This window comes from Oncorhynchus keta, chromosome 24, assembly GCF_023373465.1.
Source record: "Oncorhynchus keta strain PuntledgeMale-10-30-2019 chromosome 24, Oket_V2, whole genome shotgun sequence".
NCBI classification, from domain to species: Eukaryota; Metazoa; Chordata; class Actinopteri; order Salmoniformes; family Salmonidae; genus Oncorhynchus; species Oncorhynchus keta.
In genome coordinates this window covers 20,950,976-20,959,701 of record NC_068444.1, presented here as the reverse complement: position 1 = coordinate 20,959,701, position 8,726 = coordinate 20,950,976, and positions in this window count along the sequence as shown.

Below are 8,726 nucleotides of genomic sequence, written 5' to 3'. Positions count from 1 at the left end.
TGTGTGTGTTCGTATGTATGTGTGTGCCTGATTGGGTGAGTGAGTGTGTGTTCACATTATGTCATGCCAAATATACAGTGCCTTTGGAAGGTATTCAGACCCCTTGACTTTTTCCAAATTTTGTTAGGTTACAGCCTAATTTAAAAATGTTTTAAATTGTTTTTTTCCCCCGTCAGTAATCTACACACCATAATGAAAAAATAAAACAAGTGTATATTGTTTTGCAAATTTATGAAAAACAAGAAACTGAAATATTACGTATTAAGAATTCAGACCCTTTACTCAGTGCTTTGTTGAAGCAGTTTTGGCAGCGATTGCAGCCTCAAGTCTTCTTGGGTATGATGCTACAAGCTTGGCACACCTGTATTTGGGAAGTTTCTCCCATTCTTCTCTGCAGATCCTCTCAAGCTCCGTCATGTTGGATGGGGAGTGTTGCTGCACAGCTATTTTCAGGTCTCTCCAGAGATGTTCAATCTCGTTTAAGCCCGGGCTCTGGCTGGGCTCTGTCAGAGTGACCATCGGGTTCTTGGTCACCTCCCTGACCAAGGCCCTTCTCCCCCGATTGCACAGTTTGGCCGGGCAGCCAGCTCAAGGAAGAGTCTTGGTGGTTCCAAACTTCTTCCATTTAAGAATGATGGAGGCCACTGTGTTCTTGGGGACCTTCAATGCTGCAGAAATGTTTTGGTACCCTTCCCCAGATCTGTGCCTCGACACAGTCCTGTCTCGGAGCACTATGGACAATTCCTTGAACCTCATAGCTTGGTTTTTGCTCTGACATGCACTGTCAACTGTGTTATATAGACAGGTGTGTGCCTTTCCAAATCATGCCCAATCAATTGAATTTACCACAGGTGGACTCCAATCAAGTTGTAGAAACATCTCAAGGATGATCAATGGAAACAGGACGCACCTGTGCTCAATTTTGAGTCTCATAGCAGAGGGTCTGAATATATATGTAAATAAGGTATTCTGTTTATACTTTTCAATACATTTGCAAACATTTCTAAAAACCTGTTTTCATTCTGTCATTATGAGGTATTTTGTTTAGAATGCTGAGGATTTTTTTTATCAATCATTTTTAGAATAAGGCTGTAACGTAACGAAATGTAGAAAATGTCAAGGGGTCTGAATACTTTCCGAAGGTACTTTATACACAATGACTCAGTAATCTGCAATTTGTTCATAACACTCCTAATACCCAGCTAAGCTGCAATATTTTTTTTGTGTTTTTCAAAGCACAATTTGGATCCTTTAATTTCAAAATGTTAGTGACTATTTAATAAGCAGGCCTAAAATGATGGCTATGTGTTGTATTTGTGTTGCTGGTATTGCCATTTTACAATGAATAAGGATCTGCCTACAAATTGGACAGTATTTGTAGCCACCCATGTTCAGTTTGTGATTCACTGTTGTAATGGGGGGAAGAGGGAGAGTGGAAAAAGAAGGAAGAGAGAGAAGATAAATGCAATGAAACAGAAGAATGAAACAGACGAAAATCATAGGGGATTTTATGAATGACCTTTTGAAGAGCGGTTTTCATATTTAAAGTCCTGCTCTGTGATTTCTACAACTAACAATGAAGTAAAACAGAGCCTCAATACATGGTTAACGCCATCATGTAGTACTCATAGACTGCCATTCCTTGTCTCCATAGCTACATATATGAATTTGTTTCCATTTCTCCAGACCCACCCCGCAGCTTTACAGCAAAACAGGTGGTGGGCATGCTGTTTTGCTGAAAAATGCATACCAAACAGACTGTAGCTTTAATAGCTGTATTTACAAGTTGAGTAAGTCTTCTCCAACGCATAGATTGTAGGTGGATGACTCGTGAAACCTTTTTAGATATTATTGCTGTATCTTAGATAACGAAGCAACAACCTCATTACGAGGTTTATAGAAACTGTTGGTGGACAAGGGACATTATAAATACAAATATAAATAAAAACATCAACAAACAAATGAGAAACAGATTTTTTATGTGTTGTTATCTGAGGGATAATTATCTCTCCAACAAAATTATCTTGCAATACAAGATTATAAACTTCCATTACTGTATGAGAATAAATCCTTTCACTAGAAATGACTTGAGGGAAAGTGCAAAAAATACTGGAAGTGGCTTTTTGAAGTGGCGGCAATTTTTGTGGGGCCCCTCCCAAATGGTACCCTATTCCCCTTTTTAGTGCACTACTTTTGACTAGACCCCTATGGGCCCTGGTCAAAATTAGTGGGCTACTGTATATAGGGAATAGGGTGCACTTTGTGACACAGCCCTAGCTAGTATCAGTGTTTACCTTATGGATAGTCAAGGGACTTCATTCAGTCTCTTCCAACGATTGATCAAGGAGTGTTTTTGACAGTTTGATGGAAAATGTGATGGATGTGTGTGTGTGTGTCTTTTTATATGTGTGGGTGTGTAAGTGTGTGTGTGCGTGTGTGTTTGATGGGTTTGTGATGGATAGTCATCCTGGACTATACGTTACCGGTCAGGGGGAGAATAAATTGTCCATCCCATCAACACTCACCTTTGATCCCTGCTTGTGGAGATAGCAAGCAGGCCAGCAACCAGAAGAGGAGGACTATGGAGATAACAAGCAGCCAGGCACCAGGGAGAGGATTGTGGTGCCAAGTGCCAAAGCATCAAGTATTTTGGACAAAGCAAGGGAGACTGACATTTCAACTTTTGGAGATGCTTCCTTTTCCACAGACATGCAGTTGACATGTTACTGATAGCCAGCTATCACATTTAATTTCTTGGATGGGGTGAGAATGTATGTTTTTGGTTTCCCGTTGGTTCTGGAAACAAAGCCATACATTTCCTGACCGGTAAAACTGAAAATGTTTTAACGTTCTCAGAACGTAAGTGAACATTTTGCCTGTTCTGGGAACATCCATTTTTTAGGTTTCGGGAGTTTGAGAGCATTTTACTACAGTTCCCTGAAAGTTTTCCTGGGAGATTTTATTAACGTTCTGAGAATGGAAATTATAGGTTAATTGGAGATTTTTGAGTAACTTCCTTAAAACGTTCACTGAATGTTTCAATTAGACTTTTAATAACATTTCTATCTTAGGTTAACTGTTTAGAACTCTAAGCACAGATAGGACACATGGAAATGAATTTATTCTTTAATCTTGGATTCTTGTAAACACATTTCTTTTTTATTGTGGCACAGCTTCAGTCAAATTCAAATGAATTATTTTCTATTATCTATCCATGGAATTATTCCACTGCACCGAGTGATAAAAGGTTTCTAATTGCGTGATTAACTGAATCAAGCAATTATTAACTCATCAACCTGGGGCACCATGGGAAAATTAGTTTTATTGAGGTTCTATTTCCCAAATGAACTCAAAGAATATCAGAATATCAATTTTACAACAGCCGCTAATTAATCAGTTACCTCTACAGTCTCATTCTGAACGTCGTATAATCCGTGAATCTGCACGGACCCGGGTCTCACCAATGAGTTCGTACCACACCCATCTTAGTTGAGTATTTATTTACTAGAAAGCTAAAATGATGATAAAAGATATACATACACAAAAACACATTCTAGGCTATTGATTAGAACAAAGTATAACGGGCCAACACCCAATGGTGCATGTTACCCATTATGGGGATTTAAAAAAGAGAGAAAAAGAGAAAGTACACGAGACAAATATACATTTGGGTGAATTTGTCAGCTATGCTTATTCTAACCCTCGCCTTGCCCCAAACTGCTGCTCTTATGGGTCTGAATATAATGATGTAATTACGTGGGGATCGTTTCTGTGGATTCTCCGCGTGGACCGTTCGGGCTGCTCAATGATGACTTCGGTGATGTCATCTACAAAATAGCTTCCAATACTCTACTCAGCAAACTGGATGCAGTTTATCACAGTGCCATCCATTTTGTTACTAAAGCACATTATACCACCCACCACTGCGACCTGTATGCTCTAGTCGGCTGGTCATCGCTACATATTCGTCGCCAGACCCACTGGCTCCAGGTCATCTACAAGTCCATGCTGGGTAAAGCTCCGCCTTATCTCAGTTCACTGGTCACGATGGCAACACCTACCCGTAGCACGCACTCCAGCAGGTGTATCTCACTGATGATCCCTAAAGCCAACACCTCAACCTCATTTGGCCGCCTTTCCTTCCAGTTCTCTGCTGCCTGTGACTGGAACAAATTGCAAAAATTGCTGAAGTTGGAGACTTTTATCTCCCTCACCAACTTTAAACTTCTGCTATCTGAGCAGCTAACCGATCGCTGCAGCTGTACATAGTCCATCGGTAAATAGCCCACCCAATTTTTCTGCTCTTTTGCACACCAGTATCTCTACCTGCACATGACCATCTGATCATTTATCAGTCCAGTGTTAATCTGCTAAATTGTAATTATTCGCCTACCTCCTCATGCCTTTTGCACATAATGTATATGGTTTCTTTTTTTCTTTTTTCTACTGTGTTATTGACTTGTTTATTGTTTACTCTATGTGTAACTCTGTGTTGCTGTCTGTTTACACTGGTATGCTTTATCTTGGCCAGGTCGCAGTTGTAAATGAGAACATGTTCTCAATTGGCATACCTGGTTAAATAAAGGTGAAATAAAAATAAAATAAACATGTTTGTTTTGTTAGATAAAATCCTTCTTTATATTTCCAATTGTGACTCCCAGTACCAAAACTCAAAATTCTTCCTCGTTTTGGAAGAAACAAGCCTGAAACCTTGAACAAAGACTGTTGACATCTAGTGGAAGCCATAGGAATTGCAATCTGGGATTTGGAATTGCATAGGACCCATAGCTTTCCATTGTAAGAGCATGGGATCTCCAAAAATATATATTCCGGTTGGTTTTTCTTTGGATTTTATCCTACCATATCAATTGTGTTATAGTCCCATACATTCTTTTAACATTTCCACAAACTGCAAAGTGTTTTCTATCCAATGGTAACAATTATATGTATATCCTGGCTTCTGGGCCTGAGTAACAGGCAGTTTACTTTGGGCACGTCAGTCAGGCGGAAATTCTGAAAAAAGGACCCTAGCCCTAACAAGTTTGGTCTGAGAACATGACTTTAAATAGAACGATGGGGAAACCTGCAGAAAACCTTATGGTGAAATACTGAAATTCCCAGTAAAGAAATTTGTTTCTTAATATTCTCAGAACAATTTGAGAACATTACTTTAACCTTTTTGGGATAGGGGGCAGCATTTTTCACTTTTGGATGAATAGCATGCCCAGAGTGAACTGCCTTCTACTCTGTCCCAGATGCTAATATATGCATATTAGTATTGGTGTCACGTTCTGACCTTAGTTCCTTTGTTATGTCTTTGTTTTAGTATGGTCAGGGCGTGAGTTGGGTGGGTTGTCTATGTTCGTATTTCTATAATTTGGGATTTCTGTTTTCGGCCTAGTATGGTTCTCAATCAGAGGCAGTGGTCAATCATTGTCCCTGATTGAGAACCATATTTAGGTAGCCTGTTTTCACTTTTCACTTTTGAGTTGTGGGTGTTTGTCTTCCGTGTCAGTGCTTGTTGCCACACGGGACTGTTTCGTTAATTCACGTTTATTGTTTTGTTCCAGTGTTCTGTTGTGTTTTGATTAAACATTATGGACACTTACCATGCTGCGCATTGGTCCTCCGATCCTTCTCGCTACTCCTCCTCAGAAGAGGAGGGCAAGATCCGTTACAGAAACACACACCAACCAAGGACCAAGCAGCGTGGTATCGGGCAGCAGCGATCTCTGGACTCCTGGACATGAGAGGAGATTCTGGAGTATGGCGAAGTCAGGTAGGAGACCTGCGCCAACTTCCCATGCTTACCGGAGAGCGAGAGGGACCGGGCAGGCACCGTATTATGCGGTGGAGCGCACGGTGTCCCCAGTACGCGTGCTTAGCCCGGTGCGGTACATTGCAGCACCTCATATCGGCCGGGCTAGAGTGGGCATCGAGCCAGGTGCCATGAAGCCGGCTCAGCGCATCTGGTCTCCAGTGCGTCTCCTCGGCCGGTGTACATGGCACCAGCTTTACGCATGGTGTCCCCGGTTCGCCAGCACAGCCCAGTGCGGGCCATTCCACTTCGCCGCACTGGCCTGGCTACGGGGAGCATTCAACCAGGTAAGGTTGGGCAGGGTCGGTGCTCAAGAGCTCCAGTGCGCCATCATGGTCCGGTCTATCCGGTGCCACCTCCACGCACCAGCCCTCCGGTGGCAGCCCCCCGCACCAGGCTGTCTCTCTGTCTCCTCCCTACAGGTGCTCCCGCCTGTCCAGCGCTGCCAGAACCTTCCTCCTGCCCAGCGCTGCCGGAGTCCCCCTTCTGTCCGGCGCCGCCGGAGTCCCCCTTCTGTCCGGCGCCGCCGGAGTCCCCCGCCTGTCCGGCGATGCCAGAATCTCCCGTCCATTTGGGAACTATTGCTCGGTTCCCCAGTCTGGGGTCGCCGCTCGAGGCCACGGCGGCGGTTGAGGAGGCGGACAAAGACTATGGTGGAGTGGAGTCCACGTCCCGCACCAGAGCCGCGACCCCGGACAGACACCCACCCAGACCGCATCTTTGTTTTAGTATGGTCAGGGAGTGAGTTGGGTGGGTTGTCTATGTTTGTATTTCTATAATTTGGGATAGTTCGGCCTAGTATGGTTCTCAATCAGAGGCAGCTGTCAATCGTTGTCCCTGATTGAGAACCATATTTAGGTAGCCTGTTTTCCATTGTGTTTTCTGGGTGGTTATTTTCTGTTTAGTGTTGTGTTGCACCTTACAGGACTGTTCCTTGGTTGTTTATTGTTTTGTTTTCAGTGTTCATTAAAATATTTAAAATAAGAACACTTACCAGTGCTTTTCTTCAGACATAGCAATACTCCGGTTGGAACCTTATTGTGAATTTATGTTAAAAACATCCAAAAGATTGATTACAGACATCGTTTGACTTGTTTCTATGACCTGTAATGGAACTTTTCAAGTTGTCTGGATGAAGTGCTCGCGCCTCATGAAGATGGATTACTGGACTGAACACGCTAACAACAAGTGGCTATGTGGACAAAAATGATGGACTTTATCAAACTTTATGGAACAAATCAGTCATTTATTGTCGAACTGGGATTCCTGAGAGTGCATTCTGATGAAGATCATCAAAGGTAAGGGAATATTTCTAATGTTATTTCTAACTTCTGTTGACTCCATCATGGCGGATATTTCTTTGGCTGGATTGGGCTCTGAGTGACGTACTCAGATTATGCTGTTTCCGTAAAGTTTTTTTGAAATCTGACACAGCGGTCCTTTTAAGGTATAGGGGGCAGCATTTCCACTTTTGGATAAATAGCGTGCACAATTTCAACTTCCTGCTACTCATGCCAGGAATATATTATATGCATATGATTAGTAGTTGTGGATAGAAAACACTCTGAAGTTTCTAAAACTGGTTCAATCATGTCTGTGACTATAACAGAACTTAAGTAGCAGGCAAAACCCAGAGGAAAAACTGTCCAGAATTATTTATCTATTTTTCCTCTGACCGTTCCCTCAGTTGTCTTTGCCAAGGGAAATTTGATAGCGCCCATTTTACAGTTCCTACGACTTCCACAGGATGTCACCAGTCTTTGGAATTGGGTTGAAGTTAATCATTGGTGAAACGAAGAAGAGGCACATCCTGGAACAACGTTACACTGTTGAGAGTTACGCAAGAGGGAAAAGGGGGCATGTGTTTTTACTTGCTCTATCGAATACAGATTCCCCTGTCTACAATTTGATCGATTATTAACGTTTAAAAATACCTAAAGTTGTATTACAAAAGTATTTTGAAATATTTTGGCAAAGTTTATAGGCAACTTTTGAAATGTTTTGTAGTGACGTTGTGTTTTGGAAAGCTGTTTTTTTCCGGATCATACCTGCTTTATAAATGGAAATTTTGGGTATACATGGACGGAATTCATCGAAAAAAAGGACCAATTGTGATGTTTATGGGACATATTGGAGTGCCAACAAAGAAGCTCGTCAAAGGTAATGCATGTTTTATATTTTATTTTAGCGTTTTGTGTAGCGCCCGCTACGCTAGTTCTTTTGTTTACAACTCTTTTCAGCTGGTTCAGGGGGGTGCCTGCTATCAGATAATAGCTTCTCATGCTTTCACCGAAAAGCATTTTAAAAACCTGACATGTTGGCTGGATTCACAACGAGTGTAGCTTTAATTGAGTACCCTGCATGTGTGATTTAATGAAAGTTTGAGTTTTATCGCGTTTTATTTGAATTTGGCGCTATGCATTTCCTGAGGCCACTTGAGACGTTAGCGTCTCACTATCCCCAAGAGGTTTTAATTAAGGAGAAGTCTATCTTTAATTCTGTGAATAACACTTGTATCTTTTATCAATCAATGTTTATTATGAGTATTTCTACAAAACCACCGGATGTTTTCGAATCAAAACATTACTGCACTTAACGCGCCAATGTAAACTGAGATTTTTGGATATAAATATGCACATTATTGACCAAAACATACATGTATTGTGTATCATGATGGCCTATGAGTGTCATTTGATGAAGATCATCAAAGGTTAGTGATTAATTTAATCTATATTTCTGCTTTTTGTGACTCCTATCTTTGGCTGGGAAATGGCTTTGTGTTTTTTTGACTTGGCTATCACCTAACATAGTCATATGTTGTGCTTTCGCTGTAAAGCCATTTTAAAATCAGACACGATGGGTAGATTAACAAGAAGTGTATCTTTAATTTGCTGTATTGGATTTGTTA